Raw genomic sequence first — 27,611 nt, forward strand, 5'->3', positions numbered from 1 at the left:
TATTGCTTAAGTCTCACTGTAGCTTTGATATTATTGGGGTAAAACTTTCAGCCTGCCAGCCTGTAAAACTAACATTGCTGTTGGGTTGCCCTGTTTTAGAAACCACTTGAGTTTAATAATATTGACTTCAAAGGAACATCAGACGTTCTCTCTCTCCTTGTAATGGGTGGCCCATCCACAGCATCAATTGTATACTACAGGGACCAGGTTTTAAGCCATCCCATCAATCTTTTCTAGTGCAGTTCCATATTTTAATCATTTTCAATTTCAGTGAATATGCTGTCACCTCCGATACATTTTCATTTGAAGATGATATTCCATTGATACCACTTTGCTGCAACAGCATAGCTCCTTTGTGATCTGACTGCTCCGATGTACAATGTACACTTAATGGGCCGGCATGGTGGCGCAGTGGTTAGCACTGCTACCTCACAGTGCCAGGGACCGGGGTTCGATTCCCAGCTTGGGTCACTGTCTGTGCGGAGTCTGCATGTTCTCCCTCTGTCTGTGTGGGTTTCCTCCTACTGTCCAAAAGATGTGCTGGTTAGGTGCATTGGCCGTGCTAAATTCTCCCTCAGTGTATGTGAACAGGCGCTGGAGTGTGGCAACTAGGGGATTTTCACAGTAACTTCATTGCAGTGTTAATGTAAGCCTACTTGTGACAATAAATAAAATTTTAAATTTTTTAATGGGTTGTTCTGGCATCACAGCACAACTCGGAGGCACATGAGGTCTGATAACTGTCTCAACAAGACCTCAAGGCTGCTGTTGCCATTCCTCACAACTCGTATCATTTGCGTTTGTGCAATGAAAGACAAAGGTAAATGAAAAGATAGTGGCACACAGCAGAGAAAAGAAAGATTTTTAAAATGCTCAAATAAACTTAAAATTCCCTGACTTTATGCCATTACTTAATGATGTAAAGTCTCTCTCCCTGTCCTAATTCCCTGCTTGCAGGACATATGTTCTCTGACACTGAGGTCCCGTTTCACCAGGTTTGTACCATTTGTTAAATTTGCCAACCAGCTGTCGGTTCACTCAGGTGCATTAAGCAGAATTTTTTGCTGCAAATACACTTGTTTTTTTAAAAAAATCAAATGAAGCCCCCCAGCAATAGCCCGTTACCTCTCCTGTTTTAATTTAAGATAATGTAAATGCTACTTGATAGCTTCTTGCCTGAAGCTCTTAAATAGGATATGCCCAAACACTTTGGTGAACTGTGTGGATTTAACTACAAAGGGGCCAAACATTGGCAGTGCTATTGACGTCTGGCCAAGGGCCTCTTTCAGAAAAGTTGCAGCTTAAAGTGACTGGATACAGGCCTACACGTGGAAACGCTTTACACACACAGTTCATGCCAGTTTTGGGTCATTCCCAAGTGGACCGTTTCACATAGCTTTAATGGAATTTGCTATGTGGTTGGTTGCATCAGGTAAGAGGAAACATCTCTAAATTTAAGCTTTGTCACTTCTGAAGTCAGACGGGTGATGAACGAGGCCCGAGGGAAACAAAGAAATTACCGGGGACCACACATGAGAGGCAAGTGAGACTGGCTTCTCGCCCATAGAATCCCTACAGTGCAAAAGGAGGCCATCTGGCCCATCTAAGCTGCACCAACTCTCCAACAGAGCATCTTACCCAGGCGCAACCCCTGCCCTATCCCCGTAACCTAATACATTTACCCCGCTAATCCCCCTAATCTAACATGTTGGGACACGAATGGACAATTTAGCATGGCCAATCCACCTAACCTGCACATCTTCGGACTGTAGGAGGAAACCGGAGCACCCGGAGGAAACCCACGCAGACACGGGGAGAACATGCAAACTTCACACACACATTCACCCGAGGCTGGAATTGAACTGGGGCTGGCGCTGTGAGGCAGCAGTGCCACTGTGACTATGACCATTACTGATTCCATCATTTCAGATTTTGGGATTTCTCAAACCCCAACATGTTTTGAAAGAATGTCAAAAATGTAGATGTATGAATGGTGCAGTGCCGGAAAATAGGGTAAACGGTATCTCCTCGAAGCCCCAGCAAACACATTTCCTCCAACAAGAACAATGTTGATAATGGAAAAAAAGAGTTAAAATGAAATAAGTGTCAAGACTGTGCTTTGTGATGCAGCATTGATCGCATAACTCAAATGTGACAGAGTTGTTAGTGACAGTCTGTCACACTAATGAGACGTTGGGTGTATTTAACCTTAAATTGCTTCACTTAACAGCTGGTTTTCAGAACGGGGTGGGGGGAACATCTTTTTGCATTCAACCAAATAAACAAAATCAACTTAAGTTAAGGGGGGGATAACAGAAAAAGAAATATTGCTGGTTGTGGCGGTGTAAGATTCTAATTAAGCTATTATGATAAAATGCCTTGGTAAATGACGCATCGATTTCTAGTCAAGCCTCCTGTTCCTATTGTTACGGTCCTTGACCAGACTGCCAAATTTGGGTACAACCTAAGGCAGAGTCCCAAATTTCATTATGATCCAGCTAGGGACCAGTAACAATTTGTTTTTGTTAAAATAGACTAAATTTGAAATCCCAGTTACTCACTAAGAGAATAAAGCTACAAGATTGCATAAAGAGTGTGAAGCGTGAGTTAACAAGACAAACAGTCAATACTATCTATCTCATACTTGAACATTCAGAATTAACATGAGGTAAACATGAATAAACAGGCAAACTGTGGTCAAGCGCACCACAAACTGCACATTAAAGGCAGACACAGCCAAGGCAGTAATCTCTCAGCGCCCCATCCAGATGTTCATCACCACTTGCGAGTCACAGCAATTCTTTAAAGCTCCCTCGAGGAGAGGCGATGTCCTGGGGACCCGGGTTCGAATCCCTCCACGGCAGATGATGGAATTTGAATTCGGTGAAAAAATACCTGGGATTCAGAATCTACTGATGACCATGAAAGCATTGTCAATCATCAGGAAAACCCATCTGCCCTTTCGGGAAGGAAATCTGCCGTCCTTACCCAGTCTGACCTACATGTGACTCCACAGCCACAGCAACGTGGTTGATGGGCAGTAAATGCTGACCAGCCACTAATGAATTTTTAAAAAAGCTGTTTTCCCTTGAGGAAATTTTAGCTCCACTCTGGGGAATCAGCACCAGCTCTACTCCAGCTGAGTTCCACAGGTACAATCTAAATCCAAAGACTCATCTCAAATCTGCTTGCAGGTCCAGTCTCCTTGGTATTCTTTTTCAGCTGAGGTGACATAAAACAGGGACTGTGTCTTCTGTGATGATGTGATGATTACTGTGATGTGATGATGATGGTTGGCTGTAGAGATTTGCATTCTAATTAGTATTCTGTAACTTGATTTCTGTGTCTCTGTGCACTGTTGGAGAACAGATATCCGCTCCATCTGACGAAGGGGCAGCGCTCCAAAAGCTTATGGTATTTGCTACCAAATAAACCTGTTGGACTTTAACCTGGTGTTGTGAGACTTCTTACTCTTCTGTGATGGCCAGGCTACACTCCAGCATTTAACCATGGGCATGATCCCAGCTTCTCAACCATGCTGGTGCCAGCAAATGCTTTCTGGGCATTCCTTGAGCCCTAGTTTCCCAAGCTGCACCAAGCAAATGGTGCTCTCGATTCCCCTTGAGCCCTGTCTCACAGCAGCTAACAGCAGCAATTCAGCTGCGTGGCGCCAACCTTCCTCTCCATCTCCTCCCCGTGGGCTGCTGCTCACTCATCCCCTTCAACTAATCCATGTGACTTATTTATATCTCCCAGCAGGGTTCCACCCCTGTTCCTGGGCAGAATGGGCTGTTTTCAGACTGGGTACGTCCTGTTATAATGTTACAATCTCCAGCTGACCAGAGATCATCCCCATAGGTGTGAAATGACCAATGCTCCACACCTAACACACACACAAAATCCAAACTCTAGATCTCATCACAGTATGATCTTGAGTTATCTCTTAAATGAAGTCAGGATGATAATGCTCTGTTGTGTTTTACTCTGCTTTTTTTGAATTTTTTCAGAGACGTTTCATTTTTGGAAGTTTTTGACGAATGCACTTGCTCTTCTTCAGAAAATGAATGTGTTGGTAGAAAACTTGGACAAATTTTCATTCTTTGCTCCATACTTCCTGACAATTTGGAACTGCAGTTGTTTAATTTCTTTCCCTTTGATCAAACTCCTGTTACTGTGGCCATTTCCCCATACACACTCAGTAACATTAAAACACAAGGGCCTGAATTTTTCAGATGATGGGGATCTCGCTTCCCTCCATCTGAAGAGTCAGTAGGGAAAACACCCCACTGACCCCGAGTGCTTAGCAGCCACTTCAAGCTCGAAAGAGTGTTGCGCCCTGCATTCGGGAGGAAGTCCTGCCTTGGAGAGTTCCCGGCCAATCAGATTGTCCCACAGCTCTCCGGCCCCTTCAGCAACAGTGCTGTGGTGGACAGAAGAAGAATTGCAGCAGGATGCTTGAGACTTAGGGTCTGATTTTACCAAAACTCGGGCGCGAAATTGCGGTAAAGTTGGGCGTCGGGCCTTTAACGCGATCTGCACCCGATTCAGAGCAGATCGCGGCTTTACCGACTCCCCAATTCGGGTGCGGGTCTGGCCCGCGCCTGAATTTTTTTTAAATATACTTTTCCAATTCAATCAAATCAAGTCCAATTCAGAGTCTCAACAAGTTGAGACATTTCCAATCCAAGCTGACAAGACAGGGCCTTCACACCTGTCTTGGGCCTGATCTACATGAGCCAAGCTGATTGGAGAAGGGGGAAGGTTCCTCCTCCAAGGCTTGATCTCATTTGCATCTTAGCCAAAAGGCTGAAATGCCGCTTTTAAAAATTGCTTCATATGAATATGAAGCTTAAATGCAACCCAATGACCTCGATCTTAGCCAAAAGGCCGAGAAGCGATGGGGCGGCCCGACGATTTAAATGCATTTGCATGCATTTAAATCGACTTAATGAACCACGTGCCCAACTCTACCGCTAAATCCCACTTTACCGTCTTCTGGCCCGATCCGCGTCTGCGCTGTAATCGACCTGCCGCATAAAAGTCCGAAGTTGCCGTTGCAGCCTCTGAAGAGCGGGATCAGACTGCAACGGCTCTCTGACCCAAGTCATCCTCTGGTCGGGGGGGGGGGGGGGGGGGAGGAGAGGGGGTGTGACTGATCATCCCCTGGGGAGGAGGGGGGAGGAGGGAAGAGAGGGGGTGTGACATCTCATCCTCTGGGAGGGGGGGGGGTGGAGGGAAGAGGGTGCGATGTATCATCCTCTGGTCGGGGGGGTTCCGCTGCCAGTCTGCAGCTGATCCCTCCTGCCGGAGTGGACGTGCAGCCATGCCATCCCACAAAACCTTCAGGATGAAGCGATTCCTCGCTAAGAACATGAAGCAGAACCGGCCGATTCCACAGTGGATCCGCATGAAAACCGGCTACAAGATCAGTACAAGTCCAAGAGGAGACACTGGAGAAGGACCAAGCTGGGCCTGTGAAGGGATACACCATCACTGGTACACTACCAGCCACAGATTTCTCTTTCCTGCAGGGGCAAGAGAGCTCTTCCAGTTGTGAATGTTGGTGGACAATTAAATAACTCACTGGAGGTGAAAGCTCCACAAATATCCCCATCCTCAATGATGGAGGAGCCCAGGACATCTGTGCAAAAGATAAGGCTGAAGCATTCGCAGCAATCTTCAGCCAGAAGTGCCGGGTGGATGATCCATCTCGGCCTCCTCCAGTGGTCCCTAGCATCTCAGATGCCAGTCTTCAGCCAATTCGATTCACTCCACGTGATATCAAGAAACGGTTGGAGATACTGGATACTGCAAAGACAATGGGCCCTGATAACATTCCGGCAATAGTACAGAAGATTTGGGCTCCAGAACTTGCCGCTCCCCTAGCCAAGTTCTTCCAGTACAGTTACAACACTGGCATCTACCCGACAATGTGGGAAATTGCTCAGGTGTGTCCTGTACACAAAAATCAGGACACATCCAACCCGACCAATTACCGCCCAATCAGTCTACTCTCGATCATCAGTAAAATGATGGAAAGGGGCCATCAACATTGCCATCAAGCAGCAGCTGCTCAGCAATAATCTGCTCAGTGATGCCCAGGTTGGGTTTCGTCAGGGTCACTCAGCTCCTGACCCCATTAAAGCCTTGGTTCACGCATGGATGAAAGAGATGAATTCCAGAGGTGAGATGAGAGTGTGGCATCAAGGAGCCCTAGCAAAACTGTAATCAATGGGTATTGGGGGCAAACTCTATGCTGACTGGAGTCATACCTGGAACATAGGAAGATGGTTGTGGAGAGTCAGTTTTTTAAAAATGCTTTTCCAATTCAATCAAATCAAATCCAATTCAGAGTCTCAACAAGTTGAGACATTTCAGATCCAGGCTGACAAGACAGTGCAAGCGACCAAACCACCCTGTCCTGGGCCCGATCTACATGAGCCAAGCTGATTGGAGAAGGGGGAGGTTCCTCCTCCAAGACTTGGGCTCATTTGCATCTTAGCCAAAAGGCCGAGATGCCGCTTTTAAAAATTGCTTCATATGAAACATATGAAGCTTCAATGTAACCTAATGACCTCAACCAAGTGCAGCATCCTCTCCATACTACACTTGATCTTAGCCAAAAGGCCGAGAAGCGATTGTTGTGGAGAGTCAGTTATCTCAGCTCCAGGATATCTCTGCAGGAGTCCCTCAGGATAGTGTCCTAGGCCCACCAGTCTTCAGCTGCTTCATCAATGACCTTCCCTTCATCATAAGGTCAGAAGTGGGGATGTTCACTGATGATTGCACAATTTTCAGCACCATTAACTACTCCTCAGATACTGAAGCAGTCCATGTTCAAATGCATCAAGATCTGGACAATATCCAGGCTTGGGTTGACAAGTGACAATTAATATTCGCGCCACACAAATGCCGGGCAATGGCCATCACCAATAAGAGACACTCTGACCACTGCCACTTGACATGCAATGGTGTAACCATCACTGAATCCCCCACTGTCAGCATCCTTGGGGTTACCATTGACCAGAAACTCAACTGGACTCACCACATAAACACAGTGGCTATAAGAGCAGGTCAGAGGCGAGGAATAGGCGGCGAGTAACTCACCACCTGACTCCCTGAAGCCTATCCACCACCTACACGGCACAAGTTAGGAGTGTGATGGAATACTCCCCAGTTGCCTGGATGGGCGCAGTTCCAACAACACTCAACACTCAAGAAGCTCGACACCATCCAGGACAAAGCAGCCCACTTGATTGGCACCACATCTACAAACATTCGATCCCTCCACCACCGACGCTCGGTAGCAGCAGAGTGTACTTTCTACAAGATGCACCGCAGCAATTCACCAAAGATCCTTAGACAGCACCTTCCAAACCCACAACCACTTCCATCTAGAAGGACAAGGACAGCAGATACGTGGGAACACCACCACCTGCAAGTTCCCCTCCAAGCCACTCACCGTCCTAACTTGGAAATATATTGCCGTTCCTTCGCAGTCGCTGGGTCAAAATCCTGGAATTCCCTCCCTAACGCCATTGTGGGTCAACCCAGAGCACGTGGACTGTAGCAATTCAAGAAGGTGGGTCACCGCCACCTTCTCAAGGGCAACTAGGGATGGGCAATAAATGCTGGCCAGCCAGCAACACCCATGTCCCACGAATGAACAAAAAAAACAAGAGAATAAAAAACATAAAATGTATCAGTAGCACAATATCATCAACACTATCATCAAATTCAATCCTCCTACCAACCTAAAAATTGAGGCTGCTTCAGAAACGCCTCTTAAATAAGTGGCCAATAATTCCCGTCCGAGGCTTTACTCACCGCAGAGTAAAATAACTGTGTGATCAGGGTGGCAACCTGCTCCTTTCAATTTCCCGCTCTCCCACCTAAAAACCCATAGGTCGGGGAGTGCAAATTCCTGCCGTAGGTTTTTGCACGGATTGTGAAACATTCACTGGAGTAACAGTAAATTAATCTGGCTGTATTGCAAAGTGCCGCGTGTAAATTAAAACACAGTTAAATTCAAGTTCCCTCTTCTGGTGAGAAAATATCTTACTGAAGACGGAGAAATACCCGATGAAATGCACATTCTGAACATTTCAGTCATGCAATCTTTCTTTCAAAAGAAATACTAAGCAGGATAGGCTGGCAAGTTCAAGATTCAGACCTTAGCCTTTCCTGAGTTAGCTTGCACGACCTCACAATTGTCTTGCAGTGCTTCAGGGTGAGTTTCTGCTGCTAACATGCCTGTGTCTTCATCACTAGAGGCCAGGTTCATGTTTGGCTACAAGGCACCCCATGATAGAATTGCTGTGGCAATAGCAGAGACTTATTACTTAGGATTACGGATGAGCAATGTCTGCTTAGGGATGGCTCAACAAAGCTGCTGCAGCCTATGGGGCTAAGCTCAAGCATGAATACTCATTCAGATAAGGAAAGAAGCAATGCACCATCCATCTCCTTCGTATTTCAGCTGCAGTGCTTAAAATGAGGTAGTGGTGTGGATGGAGAGGTGGTGTAGTGGTATTGTTGCTGGACTAGTAATCCAGAGACCCAGGGTAATGCTCTGGGGACCAGGGTTCGAATCCCACCACAGCATATGATGAAATTTGAATTCAATAAAAATCTGGAATTAGCGGTCTGGGTGGCACATTGTTGTTGTACAGCGCCAGTGACCTGGGTTCGATTCCCGGCTTGTGTCACTGTGCGGCATTTCTACCTTCTCCCCGTGTCAGTGTGGGTTTCCTCCGGGTGCTCCGGTTTCCTCCCACAGTCCGAAAGACGTGCTGGTTAGGTCATGCTAAATTCTCCCTCAGCGTACCTGAACAGGTGCTGGAGTGTGGCGACTGGGGGATTTTCACAGTAACTTCATTGCAGTGTTAATGTAAGCCTACTTGTGATGCTAATAAGTAAACTTTAAATGATGACAGTGAAACCCTTGTCATAAACACCCATCCGGTTCACTAATGCCCTTTAGGGAAGGAAATCTGCCATCGTTACCTGCATGTTACTCCAGATCCGTGGTTGACTCTTAAAAATTCCCTCTGAAATGGCCGAATGAAGCCAATTAGGGATGAGTAATAAATGCTAGCCTTGCCAGCGACACTCATATCCCATGAATGAAAAGATGAGTCTCTGTTTCCCACAGCAGCCATTTTGCCAATTATTGCTGAATTATGGGTGTCTGTAAACCGTGGGCCCATTTTCACCAGCACTGAACTTTTTCAATCTTATCTTTTCTTCATTTTGTTTTGGATGGACACAGACAGCCGAGTGAGGACAAATATATTTGATTAATGTGGACTGGATTCATTGGCTCTTTCATTGTGTTGCTGCTGTTTTTGTTTTCTTTCAATTTATTGTTGCTGGATTGCTACACTGTGGTCTTATTAACTGGACACCTTTAGGATCCCTTTACCTGTTTTCAAGTATCGAACTGCTTGTTGTCTTTTGTCCCCAGTTTGTTGCTTTTTGCATCCCTGCTAATTAGCACTCACTCCACTACCTTTCACTTTGTTATCATTGCTGCTCCTATTTTGCTTGCAATTTTGTCTCCTCGAACCTTTTGGATAGTTTTAATCCTTTCAAAACTCTTCCTGCTCATTTATTTTTCATTTCTTTCAGATTGAATTTCATTTTTAGCTTGGGAACTCTGGAAGTGAGAGTCTGGGCGGCACGGTGGTACAGTGGGGTTAGCACTGCTGCCTCACAGCACCAGGGACCCGGGTTCGATTCCCGGCTTGGGTCACTGTCTGTGCAGAATCTGCATGTTCTCTCTGTGTGAGTGTCTTCCGAGTGCTCCGGTGTCCTCCCACAGTCCGAAAGACTGGTTAGCTGCATTGGCCATGTTAAATTCTTCCTCAGTGTACCCGAACAGGTGCTGGAGTGTGGCGACTAGGGGATTTTCACAGTAACTTCATTGCAGTGTTAATGTAAGCCTACTTGCGACACTAATAAATTAACTTTAACTTTAAAAGTTGCCTTTTTTGAAATCTGATGTTCCTCTGTTGTGGTGTATTAAAAAGCCCGAAACATTTATCATCACTGATGTTGAATTTAAAAAATATCAGTGGAGGTTATTGAAAGGATGGTATGGTGGTGTGATTTGGTGATGATTTATTTGCATTATTTAGCATCATGGGCAGCACGGTGGCACAGTGGTTAGCACGACTGCCTCACAGCGCCAGGGACCCTGGGTCAATTCTGGCCTTGGATCATTGTCTGTGTGGAGTTTGCACGTTCTCCCTGTGTCTGCATGGGCTTCCTCCGGGTGCTCTGGTTTCCTCCCACAGTCCAAAGATGTGCTGGTTAGGTGTATTGGCCATGCTAAATTTCCCCTTAGTCTCAGGGAGATTTGCAGGGTAAATACTTGGGGTCGAGGGATTGGGCATGGCTGGGATTGTTGTCAGTGCAGGTTATTTGGGCTGAATGGCCTCCTTCTACATTGTAGGGATTTTATGATGTGAGTTTGTAAGCAGCATTTAGTTCAGGTGTGTATTTACCATCTACCACCATTTGGTGCGAAACTTTCTTTCACCAAGGTTGGAATTTTGGGATGATTTTATCAGGCGCACTTCACCTGAATGCAGTAAGGAATTATAAAACGTAGGCCATGTCTGATGAACATTGCAAGATTGAGTTTTTGAAATTGTATCTAAAGTAGTGGAAACAGAATGTTAGTGGAGGTTAGTTATCTGAACTTGCAGAATTAAGTCCCTCCTAAGAGACTGTTAGCTAAAGCTGAAACTCAATGAATTGAAGGCACATTATCAACCTGCTTCAGATATAAAGTTTAAAATTAATTTATTAGTGTCACAAGTCGGCTTACATTAACACTGCAATTAAGTTACTGTGAAAATCCTCCAGTCGCCACACTCCGGCGCCTGTTCGGATACACTGAGGGAGAACTTAGCACGGCCAATGCACCTAACCAGCACGTCTTTCGGACTGTGGGAGGGAACCGGGGCACCCGGAGGAAACCCACACAGACACGGGGAGAATGTGTAGACTCCGCAAAGACAGTGACCCAAGCCGGGAATCAAACCCGGGTCCCTGGCGCTGTGAGGAAACAGTGCTAACCACTGAGCCATATTGGCTAAGTCTGGAAACAGAGTTTAGGATGATGGGCAGGGATTCTAATTGGCAGGATGCGCTAAGTGGTATCTCACAGGGATTTGCGATGGGACCACAACTATTCACTGTAATTTGTCACCTGGCTTGGGGGACCAATTGGGGCGGAGAGTGGGTAATCACTCCAGGGGATGGAGTCCTGTCCTGGGGCAGAAGCCGGGTGGACTGCTTGCCTCTCTGTACAGTTTTTCGCATCAATAAATATCTTTTTGCATTTCTATTAAAGTCTGTGAAAGTGCATCATCACAATCGTATGGAGTGATACATTTCTAAGGTTGCATTTGACACACAGTAAGCAGTGTCGATAGAACCAGAAAATTACACAGTGATATTGCTAGATCGAGTGAATGGGCTAATGATTTCAATGTAGACAAATGGGAAATCATCCATTTAGAACCAAAATGGATGAACAGTGTACTTTTTAAAGAGTGAAGAGTTCAATATATTGGATATGTGAAGAGTTCATTATATTGGATATGTGAAGATTCTTTGAGGTCCAAGTACATAGATCATTAAAATGTCAGAAACAAGTGCAGAAAATAATTGGAAGGCTCTGACTTTGCTGGCCTTTACATCTGGTGGCTGAGAATACTATTCCTATTTCTGTTTGCAGAGGTTAGTAACCAGGGACATAGAATTAAAGTAATTGATGAAGAATTAGAGGAGAATTGAGTAGTTTTTTCACCCCAAAGATGGTGGGGATCGGGAACGCTACCTGAAAGGGTGGTAGAGGTAGAAATTCTCGATGCTATAGGCGACTGATCAAGAGCTGGAAAGTGGAATTAGACTGGATAGCTCTTTTTCATCTGTCATGATGGGGCTGAATGGCCACCTCCTAAGCTCAATCTTTGTGTATCTCTGAGTGAATTTAGGAAACTCTTATTCAGGTGAAATGTGATAGAAGGTTGGAACCCTCTTCAAACATTAATCACTACCAGATCAATTGTTAGTTTTAAATCTGAGATTGGTAGATGTTATTATCCAAAGGTGTTAAGGGATACAGGGCAAAAGGGATATATGAAGTTGGGGTCACAAATCAACCTTGATCTCATTGAATGGTTAAAAAGTCTATGGCCGCGATTCTCCCATCCCGCAGCACTAATTTTTTAGCGCAGCTGGCCGGGAGATTGTCGCTTGGCCGATTTGCGGGGTTCGCGTCCTGCTAGCGTCTCTCAGTGCTGGATATCCGGCAGTGTCTGCTCCATGCCAGAAATCAGCGGGAAGGCACAAAGACTATTTAAATGGTCATTTGAATGTGATTTCAATATGATTAGCGGGCCCGGGACTGTAGTCTCCATGCCCGCTAGCATCTCCCCTCTGCCTGCCGGAGTGGTTCACTCCAGTGGGGTTTAGAGTAGCTCCCCACTAAGGGGGAACTAGTGGCCCAATCCCATTGGAGTGAAGAGGGGGCAATTGGGGCCCCCCAGAGGGTCGGACTGTGAGGAGTTGCCCCCTGGGCATTGGAACCCAGTGTCAGCCGGTGTATCTGGCACTGACCAAGGGGCAAAATGCCAATACCCAGGGGGTAACTTGGCACTGTCCATTGGGCATGGGGCTGTGCCAAGAGGGCAGGGCATATGGGGGCAGGGCATATGAGGGTGGGCCTAGGGAGCAGTCGGTGGGGAGTCCCACTGCCATTCTGCATAGGGATCGGTGGGGGAAGGAGGGAAGCCAGCAATCGGGATGTGCTGGGGGGAAGGGGTAAGCCGGGGGGGGGTGGGGGATGCGGTTGGCACTGCGGGGGTGGGGGATGAGGGTAACTGTCCGGGGTGGCGATTGGTTGGGGGGGGGGGGGGAGATCGGGGTGGGCCAGGAGGTGGGTGGGGGGGGGTGTCAGGGCTGGACTCAGGAATGGTTGGTGGGCCAGCGAACGGGCCATGGGGGGGCAGAGAGCCACTCGTGATGCTGGCCAGCGATCGAGTTGGCCAGCAATCGGAAGACCACCAGTGCGGGGGGCCACTGTGCATGCGCCGATCTTGGTGGTGACAGATCAGCACATGCTCAGTGACCCGCTTGGTGCACTGATTTCAGCCTCTCCAGTGGGAATAGGCCCCGCCCAGTAGTTTTTAACGATATTTATGCTGGTGACCTCTGCAGTACACAGAGTGTGGGAGATTCTTCTCTGAACTCCCACTGGAAAAAAAAAGCGTGAATTACTCCAGTTTTTACGCAAATTTGACACTTAGAATTTTTTTGGGAGAATTCCGGCCTATATGTTTGCACGTTGCTAACTTCCAGATGTTTTTCTGCAGAAGCTGCGAGCAGTGCTTTGACTTCATCTGAGTGATTATTAAGAGTACTAAGTTGCACAGTGAGACAAACCAGGCTGCACCACCAGACTTCTACCTCACTTCATGAGATGAAGTGTTTGCTAATTTCACAAAGGGAAACATAGAATGGTTGAAGGTCCAGAAGTATCCCTTCTTCCTCTCCCCCTATCCTCCTACACCACGCCCCCCCCCAAAATCACGATTGGACGTTTTGTGCCCATTACCTTTTCTTGCTTTAGTCAGCCGAGAGTGATTATTCTGATTGGTTGAGCTAGCCATGATGACTACTTCTCCCTCTATCCAATGTCCTTGCTGTTTCCATGGTGCTGAGGTCTCGTTTGTGTTGTGTGAATGAGCAAGATCCAAGGAATTAAACACACACAGCAATCAAAAAAAACACTCACTGCTTTTGTTTCACTATTTCACTAACAAATCCACAAAACATTGATATGCAGATGGAGATGTTTGCGAATGACCACTGAGATCGCAAACGATGGTGTCTGTGACTCGTTTTTTTAATCTACAATTTATAAATCAATGCGATTAGTTACATCTGCATTCCGAATCAGGCAAATACAGCAACAGGCTAATTCATTGGACAACATTGATCGACACAGAGAGGGGTCACTAAATTCTCAACTGATCATTAAATCCAATAGTTGGTGTCTTCCAAGAAATTTGTAAGTGAAACTTGTGTAGTGTTTGGTACTGGTTGTAGAGAATCCTCAGATTAAATTCTCCTTCTTCCTCCTCCCTCCCTCCGCTTCTCTATGTATTTGTTAAAATGCTGCCCATTTTGTATTCTCCTGCATTCTATATATGAGTCACTATGACACATAATGTAGAAATTGGATGAGTCAGAACTTGTGCATCATAGATTCCATCAGTACAGACCAATAACAAGCTATATATAAATAGATACAGTGCCTCTACCTATCTTCGATTCCAATAATTAGAGTTTCTTCTACCTTCAGTAAAAAATCTGTCGTATTCTATCCATTTGATACATTGCAACGATTCCCGGCCATGGGTGACTGCGTGGAGTTTGCACATTCTCCCTGTGTCTGCGTGGGTTTCCTCCCACAATCCAAAGATGTGCAGGTTAGGTGGATTGGCTATGCTAAATTGCTCCTTTAGTGTCAGGGGGATTAGTAGGGTAAATGTATGGGGATAGGGCCTGGGTGGGATTGTGGCCAGTGCAGACTCGATGGGCCAAATGGCCTCCTGCACTGTTGGGATTCTATGAACATAATGTGAAAAGGCTGTTTCATAACAATTGCTGGTGCCTGTAGTTGCTAAGAACTAGTAGATCTTATGATTACATTTGACCCAGTCAACAAACATGATGGTTAGATTTTTTTATGATGTGGAGATGCCGGCGTTGGACTGGGGTAAACACAGTAAGAAGTTTAACAACACCAGGTTAAAGTCCAACATGTTTATTTGGTAGCAAATGCCACTAGCTTTCGGAGCGCTGCCCCTTCGTCAGGTGGAGTGGAGATCTGCTCACAAACAGGGCATACAGAGACACAAACTCAATTTACAGAATAATGATTGGAATGCAGTCTTTACAGATAATCAAGTCTTAAAGGTACAAACAATGTGAGTGGAGAGAGCGTTAAGCACAGGTTAAAGAGATGTGTATTGTCTCCAGACAGGACAGCCAGTGAGATTCTGCAAGTCCAGGCAAGTCATGGGGGTTACAGATAATGTGACATGAACCCAAGATCCCGGTTGAGGCCATCCTCATGTGTGCGGAACTTGGCTATCAGTTTCTGCTCAGCGACTCTGCGCTGTCGTGTATCGTGAAGGCCGCCTTGGAAAACATTCTCCAATGCGTAGAGTCGCTGAGCAGAAACTGATAGCCAACTGATAGCGTCATGAAATAAAACTTTTACCTTCTAATACTTTGACCACTTCTTCAGAATGAAGTGGCTCCAGAGGTAAGGGGCGGCATGGTGGCACAGTGGTTATCACTGCTGCCTCACAGCGCCAGGGACCCAGGTTTGATTCCCAGCTTGGGTCACTGTGTGGAGTTTACATGTCCTCCCCGTGTCTGCGTGGGTTTCCTCCGGGTGCTCCGGTTTCCTCCCACAATCCAAAGGTGTGCAGCTTAGGTGGATTGGCCATGCTAAATTGTCCCTTAGTGTCGGGAATTAGCAGTGCAAATATGTGGGGTTACTGGGATAGGATCTGGATGGGATTGTGTGCTGACTCAATGAGCTGAATGGCCTCCTTCTGCACTATTGGGAATCTATGTAACATTTTGCGCAGAAATTGTACTTTTGTCGGTGAACAGCAGAACGTGAACTCTGCGTTTGTCTCAATGTTTAGTCTCTGCGAAGAGGGATTTGGTAGCTAGCCCCTTCTTGAGAATGCAGACTAAACAGTGAAACCACTGCAAAACATCACTGTGGACCAGTTGCTGGTTTAAAGGGAATAGGATGCATGACAAAGTGATAGGACACTATTAAAGACTAGAGAATGCAAACCTTAAACATATTCTGCCACCAGTCTTGCAATACTCAATGGTGGGGGAGTCTAGAACTCGGGGGTCATAGTTTGAGGATAAGGGGTAAACCTTTTAGAACTGAGGTGAGGAGAAATTTCTTCACCCAGAGGGTGGTGAATGTGTGGAATTCACTGCCACAGAAAGTAGTTGAGGCCAAAACGTTGTCTGATTTCAGAAGGAAATTAGCTTTTGGGGCTAAAGGGATCAAAGGATATCGGGGGGGAAGGGGGATCAGGATATTGAATTTGATGATCAGCCATGATCAAAATGAATGGCTTACTCCCGTTTCAGTTTCTATGTTTCTAGAAAAAAAAGCTAAGCGCTTCAAAAAATAAAATGGATATGGCGAAAGAAAATCAAGTACAACTGACAACGGCACAAAGGGCTGAGTAGGATCACTATTTTAAGGTGACTCAATGGGTCAAACTTTACTGCATTCGATTTCAGAATTGTTATTACCTTTTTGTCTTTCTGTGATAATTGAAACCCAAAAGCTTGGTTTATGATGTATCAAGGGCATTGTATTTTCCAGCGGAATCCTCAATTGCTCTGTGCACAGATATGTGATATTCCACTGTCCTACATGTCCATCTGGCAATAAGATCCTGCACCTGGTGAAATCCCAAGTGTGCCATTTCTGTTCAAGGCGCACACTCATTGTGCACAGCTAATGACTGACCTGCATCATTCGAATCATTCAATATCAGTGCTGGTTGAAAGTAACTGCTGGTTTGAAGACTGAGGACCTGAGGGTGGATCTTGGACTGAATCTGACTTGCACTTTCCCCACAGGCCTGTGCTAAATTGGTGTCAGGGAGACATTCAAATGGTGCGGAGCCCTCTACAGGACATGAGGGAACAGGGCAGGAACTGTGTGTCCAATCAGATTGTCAGAGTCAGAACCAGGATAGGTCGAGTAGAACATTTAATTCAATGCCAGATAGGCACAGAAAGCAAACTGAAAAAGGATTGGGTTGAGAGAGAGAGGGAAAGAGATGGAAAGATAATCTGATAAGAAATATTTTTATATTGAATTAATTTTTTTAAAAGAAGAAAATTAATCTGAAGAAATCATACTCCATGGTTTAAGTTAATTATCAGTACCAGAGTGTTTGTTTGTCAGTAATTAAGACATGCCACATTGTTTAAAAGGCAGTTGAACTGAAATGCCTGGACTTAACTTACTGTGGTGAATTTAGTCTGTATCTTTGATATCTGTTCCACTGTCCAATATATTTGAATGAACATTAAATGGGGAAACGCTCTTGCACATATTATATGGAGGGCTGGCACATCTCATACAACAAATTCCAGACTTGTGCTTAACTGCGCAACTGCCCTTGCCTGAGCTTACTCTATTATTTGTACATACTTCATACTGATTTCCCAGGTTTCTTTTTATCTCATTGCTTATGCACCCCACCCATTCTCCAAGCACGATTCTCCCCAGCTAGTGTAGTTTTAGGATTAATGACAGATGTCTCCGTCCCCAATGCCTAACGTGCTGGAATGTGCCCAATACATTCTGAAGAACCCTGCCATGCCAGCACAAAAGATGTTCTTTGTATCTTAGTTGGTGAATTCAGCAGTTCATTCTGGCCTTCATAATGGGGGTAAAAGTACTGACTTAACATTAGTATTTCTTTCTGTCAAAATCCAAATCTGTAAACTGGGCATGGGAGAAAATGTTTTTGGAGAGCTTAAGATAGCTTCCAGAAGTAATCAAGCATGGTTCAGATGCTAGTTTTGCTACGTTTTGCTGGAGATAGGCTTATCTTCTACGAACAACCCCACCTGCAACTCTGACCTCAACTGGACTAAATGAACTGTAGCTACAAACACATCCAAGATCATTTTATCAGATAATATGATCCCCTAAAAGTTGGTTTCCTGGACGAATTTAAATCACTTTATCTGTGCAAAGAAATAATATTGACTTTAGTTTCACTTGTCAGATGAGTGACAAGAGTGGAAATAGATCAATTATTTGCCACGCAGTTATTGTGGAGATTCGGACCTCGCTACATTTGGAAAGACGTTTGACTTTGATGACGTAAACACCTGTTTAGGGAAGATTGCCTAAATAAACATATAATGCAGGTTGCACCTTGAAATCCAGAATGCTACTAATAGAGCTGTCAAATATTTCCATGGGATTTTCTTTAATCGATATGTTTTTCACATGGCTGTTTAGTCATGGGATACTTCATTGTTTGCATGAGCATATTTTATCCATTATTCTGAAGAGTTTTGGAATGAAACCACTTTGCAGCTGAGGTATCAGAGTGAAGCTTCAAAACAAACACTGTAGATCACAGAATCATAGAAACGCACAGTTTCAAATAGGCTTCTAAGGCATTTCCTTTTTCCTCCAAATAAGATACTTTTCTGTTCACATCAGTCACAACTGTGCATCTCACCATTGCAAGATAAAGACAAGATCCAAACACTTCAGTCATACTTGTCTCTACAACCAGGTGAATTCTGGCATAAAGCTTCAAGCAAGTGGCTCTCAAAGCCATCGTCAGGGAAACTTCTTGGATTGATAGGCACTTTTTCAGGGAGCATGACTGCTTAAAACTGACTGCTGTAGGTGACCTGTAATTTGGCAAAACTATGCCTACTTACAGCCTGGATAAGACGAGCTTTCTCTCCTCCCATACAGATTCGTCTCTGAAGACTTACAATTGTGTGGTAGCCATTCTGCAAATGGAAAGAACCTCCTCATAAATCCTGTTTGGTATCCTCCCCTCAAAACATAATCTGGCCTTTGCTGGTGTAAATATGAAAAGATGATAATAGTAATATGCTGCAAATGACCCAAACAGGGTTTAGCCACCTCATGAAATCCCATTGGAGCCATGTCTTTAACAGCAATTAAGTAAAGGTTTTGGAAACTAATTCCACTTTCAATGTATTCAACAGGAAGAAACCAAGGGATCAGATCATCAAAACAAAATTTAACATTTGAATTCTTTGCTTTCATTTTCCTGTCTTTTGACATGCATCATACGGTGTTTTGACTGGCCACCTCACAACCTGGACGATGCACAGTAATTAGATAGAATCTGACTAACGGATACAGTGCTCAATCTGCAAGGTGTAAAAAATAAAGCTGTCATTGCAAAAATAATTTTCTTGCAAAAAACTTGACAGATTGTGTAAATATGATTTAACAGTCTGCCCAAACTCAGTGCTAGATATTAAACACCGCTACCATTGAGTTTTTTTCTTTCTGCATAATCAACCCCTCCTTCAGTTTTTTTCTTTAACGATCGGTGCTTTCTCCTGTCAGTCAAATTTATGAACTGTCTCTGCTGTAAATACTGAGCAGGTCTAAATCATTTCCGTCCACGCAAATCATCCACAACATCTGTCCATTATATACAGTGCCTGGCAGGAGGGCCTCCCCAACCACCTTTTTGAGCTGCTCCTCCCTAGGTAGCTTCTGTATGATTGGCAGTGACTCGGGAGCAGTAATTACCCCACTGTCACGGATCATGTCTTCCATTGCGGAGAACCAGTAAACAGGAAGAGAAGGAATTTACCTGTGTGAGAGAAACATAATTAATGTGCTGGGAGGTGGTTTGAGGTGAGGTTGTACGCCAACCTCAATCACATCTCTCATTACAAATTTAGCAGACAGGATAAACGGGATTCAGGATTTTGTAGCCGCACATTGAAAGTGGAATTAGCTTCCAAAACCTTTACTTAATTGCTATTAAAGATATGGCTCCAATGGGATTTCATGAGGTGGCTAACCCTGTTTGGGTCATTTGGTAACCATTTGCTGTGTACCAGCTTTTTGGAGAAGGCTGCAGAGAAACTACTGATCTCCTCCCTCAAATGTGCCCCCAAGGATTCATAGAATAGAATCCCTACCGTGAGAAGGAGGCCATTCGGCCCATCGGATCTGCACCGACTACAATTCCACTCAGCCCCTATCCCTGTAGCTCTACGAATTGACTCTGCTAGTTCCCCTGACACTAAGTGACAATTTAGCATAGCCAACCAACCTAACCTGCATATCTTTCCATTCCATTCCATTCAGTGCAGTTGATGATGTCTACATGGACTTTAGCAAGGCCTTTGACAAGGTACCGCAGGGTAGGTTGTTGCATAAGGTTAAATCTCATGGGATCCAGGATAAGGCAGCTAAATGGATACAAAATTTGCTTCTTGACAGAAGCCAGAGGTGGTTGTAGAGGGTTGTTTTTCAAACTGGAGGCCTGTGACCAGCGGTGTGCCTCAGGGATCAGTGCTGGGCCCACTGTTATTTGTCATTTATGTTAATGATTTGGATGAGAATATAGGAGGCATGGTTAGTAAGTTTGCAGATGACACCAAGATTGGTGGCATAGTGGATAGTGAAGAAAGCAATCTCTAATTGAAATGGGATCTTGATCAATTGGGCCAGTGGTCTGACGAATGGCAGATGGAGTTTAATTTAGATAAATGCGAGGTGATGCATTTTGGTAGATTGAACCAGGGCAGGACTTACTCAGTTAATGGTAGGGCATTGGGGAGAGTTACAGAACAAAGAGATCTAGGGGTACATGTTCATAGCTCCTTGAAAGTGGAGTCACATGTGGACAGAGTGGTGAAGAAGGCATTCTGCATGCTTGGTTTCATTGGTCAGAACATTGCTGAAGTTGTAAAAAACTTTTGTAAGGCCACACTTGGAATACTGTGTGCAATTCTGGTCACCCTATTATAGAAAGGATATTATTAAACTAGAAAGAGTGCAGAAAAGATTTACGAGGATGCTACCGGGACATGACGGTTTGAGTTATAAGGAGAGGCTGGATAGACTGGGACTTTTTTCTCTGGAGCATAGAAGGCTGAGGGATGATCTTCTAGAGGTCTATAAAATAATGAGGGGCACAGATTGGCTAGATAGTCAATATCCTTTCCCAAAGCTAGGGGAGTCTAAAACTAGAGGGCATAGGTTTAAGGTGAGAGGGGAGAGATACAAAAGTGTCCAGAGGGGCAATTTTTTTCAGAGGGTGGTGAGTGTCTGGAACAAGCTGCCAGAGGTAGTAGTAGAGGCGGGTACAATTTTGTCCTTTAACAAGCATTTAGGCAGTTACATGGGTAAGATGGGTACAGAGGCCAAATGCGGGCAATTGGGATTAGCTTAGGGGTTTTAAAAAAAAAGGGCGGCAAGGACAAGTTGGGCCGAAGGGTCTGTTTCCATGCTGTAAATCTCTATGACTCTATGTTGCTGCCTCCATTATCTGATGACCCCACTCTGACGTATGATCCCTCTGCTCTCCAATCTCAGGCCCCTTTTGGCCTCTGATCTCTGACCCCCACATCTACCAGCCTGTGACCCCGCTTCCTCCCCACCACCCCCCCCCCCCCCCCAGCCCCTTCAATTCCCTTGCCTCCAAACACTGACTCCCTTTGCCTCCAATTGTCATTTAAGCCAAAGTGAAATGCAGCCTGGTTAATTGATGCCCCATCAGCCTATTCCCAATCATCAGCAAAGTGATTGAAAGTATTGGGAAGACTGCTATAAAACAGTATTTACTCATCAATAATCTGTTTCCTGATGTCAAATTTGTATTCTGCCAGGACCACTTGCCACCAGCCTTCATTATAACATTCAAGATCCAGAGGGTCTTGACAGGGTGGATGGCGAAAGGATGTGGAAAAATCTAGAAGGAGGTGTCGCTTTTCAAAAAAAAAAAGAGGTCACCCATTTAAAATGGAGCCAATAAGAAGTCTCAAACATCGGGTTAAAGTCCAACAGGCTTATTTGGAATCACAAACTTTTGGATGAAGGAGCAGTGCTCTGAAAGCTCTTGTTTCCAAATAAACCTCTTGGACTTTAAGTTGGTGTTGTGAAACTTCTTACTGTGCCCACCCCAGTCAAATGCTGACATCTCCACCTCATTTAAAATGAAGATGAGGCAACATTTCTTCTCTGAGGGTTGAGTCTTTGGAACTCTTTTCCTGAAAAGGCAGTGGAAGCAGAGTCTTTGAATATTTTTAAGGCAGAAGTGGATATCGGGGGTAGGCAGGATGCAGATTTACTATCAGATCAGCGATGATTTCATTAAATGGCGGAGCAGGCTTAATGGGCCAAATGTCATAATCCTGCTCCTTGTGTGTTTGTATTATTATTACCTTGGCTCAAACATGGGTAGCAGAATTGAATTTCAGATGTGAGGGGAGTGACTAACCTTGGCATCAAGGAGCCCCCGAAAACGAAAGTCAATGGGAAATTGGGAAAATTCTTCATTGATTGAATCTGGTGAACTGGTGCGGTGACAATAATCTTTCCCTCAATGTCAACAAAACGAAGGAAATTGTCATCGACTTCAGGAAGTGTAGTGGAGAACATGCCCCTGAATACATCAAAGGGGATGAAGTAGAAATGGTCGAGAGCTTCAAGTTTTTAGGTATCCAGATCACCAACAACTTGTCCTGGTCCCCCCATGCCGATACTATAGTTAAGAAAGCCCACCAACGCCTCTACTTTCTCAGAAGATGAAGGAAATTTGGCATGTCAGCTACAACTCTCACCAACTTTTACAGATGCACCATAGAAAGCATTCTTTCTGGTTGTATCACAGCTTGGTATGGCTCCTGCTCTGCCCAAGACCGCAAGAAACTACAAAAGGTCATGAATGTAGCCCATCCATCACGCAAACCAGCCTCCCACCCATTGACTCTTTTCACTGTATGGTAATACATGTGACAATAATATATCAAATCAAAGTCATACCAAGCATATCTGTTGTATGTCAATGTACTCAACCCTATATTGTTGCTGCAGGAGCTCTTCATTGTAGTGCCCAATGCCCAACCATCTTTAGCTGTTTCATCAATTACCTTCCCTCCATTATAAGGTCAGAAGTGGGGATATTTGCTGATGGTCATACATTTCCACTTTCAGCTCCTCAAATGCTGAAGCAGTCTGTGCCTGCTTGCAGCAAAACCTGGACAACATTCAGGCTGAGGCTGATAAGTGGCAATTGACATCCACTTAAATGCCAGGTAATGATCTTTTCCAGTAAGAGCGAATCCAACCATCTCCTCGACATTCAATGACATTGCCATCGCTGAATCCCCACTATCGATCTCCTGGGGATTACCATGGACAAGAAATTGAACTGGACCAGCTATGTACATGCTGTGGCTACAAGGGTGGCTCAGAGGCTGGGAGTTCTTCAGTGCTAAACTAACCCCCTGGCTTCCCAAAGCATATCTATCATGGTTCAAGTCAGGGATGTGATGGAATACTCTCCATTGGCTTTGAGTGCGATTTGAACAATACTCAAGAAGTTCAACATCATTTAGGACAGAGTAGCCCATTTGATTGATGTCCCTTCAACCACCTTAAACATTCACTCCCTCCAACACCAATGCAGCAGCAATGTGTGCCATCCACAACATCAATTGCAGCAACTCATTAAGCCTCCTTCAACAGCACCTTCCTAACCAGCGACCTCTGCCATCCAGAAGCACAAGTGCCGCATGCATAAAGATCCACTACCCCTCCACATCACACGTCAGCCTGACCTAGAATTATATCCCCATGACTTTATTGCCATTGGGTCAAATTCCTCAGTCTGCTGACCTAACAGCCTTCACCTTATGGACTGTAGTTATTCAAGATGGAGCATAGTTCCACCTTCTCCAGGGCAATTCAGGATGCTCAGTAAATGCTGCCATAGATAGTGATACTTGCATCCTGTGAATTAATTTAAAAAATATATAAACAGGGTCATGGGGTTAACACAGAAATGAAAAAAAATTGATGAAAAACTGCACTTTTAAAAGCAGGCATAAAATGTAGAAGGACTGCTTCGGGGGGCATCCATTATGCAGTTTGTAATGATTGCTTTGGGCCCACATGTTGCATCAACCTGTTTTTTATTCGAGTTGAAATTTCTAATTACAATGAAAGGAAGAGACGAAGAAACACTGAATAAAATGACTTGTGTGAAAAAGTTACATTCCAAATGGGTTGGCGCCTGGATGAGAGACTAAAAGCAGTGGCAATTTTAATTCGAACCTGGATCTGGATGCGCAATTACTGTAGATTGTGCTGTATAAGTCAACCCTGTGTATAAGACGACCCCATTTTTCCATGTGTTCTTGCATATACTGGGCACATAAATCGACCCCCCCACACTTCAGCCATGACATGCTATACTTGCATTAGTAGTCAGCCTCAATTTATCATCGCACAAATACATGTTTTACTGACCTTTATATGGAGGTGCGAGGGATCGAGCAGACGATGTGGGCAATGTTGTGAAGATGTGCAGGAGTTCAAGATACGCCCACACAGAACAGATTCGACATGGCAAATGACAAAGAGAAATGGGCACTGAATGAAGCACAAAGCTGCTTTCAGACTAAAAGTCACGACGTTTGCTAACTCGTCAAATAGCCGTACAGCAGTGAGGGAATTTGGCGTTAGTGCAAAACTGGAAGAAGGGTTCCGCCCGGAAGAAGATGCCCAAATTCAAATGCACAGCATGAGCAGGAATCAGCCGCTGGCCGAATCTTCAGAAGGATGTATCGGAATGGGTTCATGAATGGTCACCAAAATGCAATGCATGCAATTGTACATAGGCAGGCCAAGTCAAACCCTGAGCCTTGCAAAGATTTCAGAGCAACACATAGTTTGAATAGCTGCTGGATGGAACAATATCATTTCGGGCTGAATTTTGCATGCAGGGGTGAGCACGTAAACTAGAGTGGGTGCCTCTCCCACCATCTTCCCATCCACCCCCGAGCTTTCCTCCATCATACAATGGTTGGGTGGACATCAGAATTGGCAGCCTGTCTGCCATATTTAAATGAACAATGAAGTGTCAATTAGGCTTGTTATCAAGTGAGTTGACCCTAATAATACGCTACACATGCCATCAAACATTTAGAGCTGGGCAGCCAGGCTGGAATGGGTAGCCTGATTTAAAAAAAAATCAAATGCTTAAAAGACAAGCAGGAAGGTAGGGGTCACTCTTTGGTGGCTGCCCTTTCCTGTTCATGGGATGGCCCCCCTGAGGTCCCTGCCTTCCTTCATGCTCCCTGTCTTAAACTCTTCCCCTGCCCCTCTCCTGAGTCTACCCAAATCCTCCCAGCCCAAGAACCAAACTTAGCTGCTCCAGGGATCCATGGGCCACTGATGCCTTCCTAGTGATGTTGGGACTGATGGAGCTGGCAGCTTCAGAGGCCGGGCTTCCTCCCCAATAATTGGCAGGAGTCCCACTTGGCCTTCACTATTGTGCCGCACAGCGCTTTATAGCGTGTAGTGGGCTGGCATGGAGCATGTCGGTTCAATGCCATTGTGGTCTCTTTGGGTGGTGGCCGGGGGTGGGGGTGGGGGGGGGGGGGGGGTCTGCCACAACAGCAGCATGGATGAAACACCCTGCATTTCGATAGGCCCAGCAACTGAATGGTGGAAAGGTTTGAAAAGAGTTCTCATGGAAACAACATGAAATGAGGAGCTAAGTTTCAAGGTGATACGAGCCTGCGTGGCTGATGGAATGGCATTAAAGTTTATCGTAATTTTCAAACAAAACCATGAGGAAAATCAAGTCAGAGTTTTTATGCATGTCCTTGACAATGATTGGATGAATGAGGACTGAATGAAGTTTTGGATCGAAAATGTGTGGCTTTGGGGTCCTGGTGGCCGAGGTAAAGAATGAAGCTTATTAGAGTGGGGCACATTCACCAATGGAATCGAGAAGCACCTGTGAAGGAATAACACCACATTGTAGTTACGTCAGGGGACTAACACCTGTCGTCCAATCTTTGGGCGTATGCCTCAGTAATCCAGTGTGCTGAATAGAATTGCAGAGAAAAACATTCGCAAAAGTGAAAGTTTGTACACTACCCCACTTGATGTTTAGTGTGGTTTTGTCATCACATGGGGTGCTAATAGTGCAAAAACTGTCATCAGATTAATCAAAAAATGCAGAATATCCAATTCAATGAATGGACAGGAAGGATGATGTGTGGATGGATGATATGAAAGCAAAATTCCCAAATCTGAACCTCATGTTGATGCCAAAACCAAAGTGATTCGGAATAAGTTGGATGAACTCTGCCTCAGATGCTGAAGACAATGAATTTGCTGGGTTCCAAAACACTTTCAGTGTGGTTAAAGGCACCTTTGTACAGTGAATTTATTCAGTAAACCGAACCACATTAATTCAATACAAGTTAGTGGTGTTATGTTTCTTCACATTCCAAAAAGACCCCTACATTTTGAATGATTTTTGGAGGCTTTAGAGGTTGACTTGTATGCCAACATCTCTGGTAGCTAAAGGAGAGGGAGCGGTCAGTATTATTTGGGGAAATGTATGGGTTGTGGGGCCAGGAGAGTATAGAGTGTTGTGGCCTTGGTGTTGTTGTTGGATCTCGGAATGTGTCTGATTTATCAACTTAGTTTCAGAAACACAATTTGCAGATGTTCAGGAAACAACCTGTAAGTCTTACAACCACTGAGATTAAAGATAGATTGAATTTGATGCAGAGCAGTGCAAGGTATGGTGAAAATGTTATGAATGGGCAGTTTAAAGGTGAATTTGGAAGACATTAGGAGATGATGATGGATTCAACAGTTAATGTGCTAAATTACAGTGAAACAGCAACAAGCAAAGCAAATGAGTGAAATTGATCAGAAGAATATAATAGGAAGATGTTGTAATAAAATTATTCAATGCTCTCATCAGACCGTGAGATAAGTGAAGGGTTTGGCATGGTACAAAGAAATTAGAAGACATTCAAGCCACAGTGATAGTGTAAAGAATAGCATTAAGTGTGATCACCGAAAACTGTGCAAGGTAACTTATCACTTTTAGGTTTGGATGAAGGAAGAGTTCATGGTTACAGTATTAAGTTTATTTATTAGTCACAAGTAGGCTTCCATTCACACTGCAATGAAGTTACTGTGAAAATCCCCTAGTTGCCACACTCCGGCGCCTGTTTGGGTACACAGAAGCTGAACTTAGCATGGTCAATGTACCTAACCAGCTCATCTTTGGACTGTGGGAGGAAACTGGAGCATCTGGAGGAAACCCACGCAGACATGGGGAGAAGGTGCAAACTCCACACAGCCAGTGACCCAAGCCGGGACTCGAACCTGGGTCCCTGGTGTTGAGAGGCAGCAGTGCTAACCATTGTGCCACCCCAAGATGTTGTTATAGAGGAAAGACTTACTCTGACATTATTGTTCAGGAACACTGCTTTGCTGAGATCAGGGAATATAAAAAAGCTATGATAGGGATGCTGAGCCAGTCCTGGGATGAAGCAAAGTTCCTTTCCTTTCTTCCTGGCAATCTTTCTGCTGGTGTTTGTTGTCTTTCTTCATTTTCTGGATCTTTTCAAAGATGATGTAAGGATTTACCATTCTTAAAGCATTTTTTTACTCCATCTTTAAAGTTACAAAGCCAAGGCTCAGAATGGACCCGGCAAACCCAACTCCATTCTTTCCTTGCTCCAAAACCAAATTCAAAATCCACTTGAATCTAATCGATGGCCCCTCTTAGAGACGGACAAGATCCAAGCTGACAAAATGAGGCATTGCACCCATCTTGGGCTTGATCTGACACTTGAGATCTTAGCCCAAACACCAAGAAGCGTAAGGATTTATCATATTTGGAGTTTGTTGTCGGCCAACATTAGTCCTGGAACAGACAATGTGGATCAGGAGCAGCTGTTCCCCT

General features: G+C 44.8%; 1 protein-coding gene and 1 pseudogene across 2 annotated transcripts in view; one reads left to right on the forward strand and one right to left on the reverse strand.

Moving 5' to 3' along the window:
• LOC144507961 (voltage-dependent calcium channel subunit alpha-2/delta-1) overlaps positions 1-27,611 on the forward strand; it is a 669,448-nt gene that overhangs the window by 241,227 nt on the left and 400,610 nt on the right. The window lies entirely within an intron of this gene.
• On the reverse strand, positions 6,430-6,639 carry LOC144508153 (U2 spliceosomal RNA; annotated as a pseudogene).

Source organism: Mustelus asterias, chromosome 19 (genome assembly GCF_964213995.1).
Source record: "Mustelus asterias chromosome 19, sMusAst1.hap1.1, whole genome shotgun sequence".
Taxonomy (NCBI): Eukaryota; Metazoa; Chordata; class Chondrichthyes; order Carcharhiniformes; family Triakidae; genus Mustelus; species Mustelus asterias.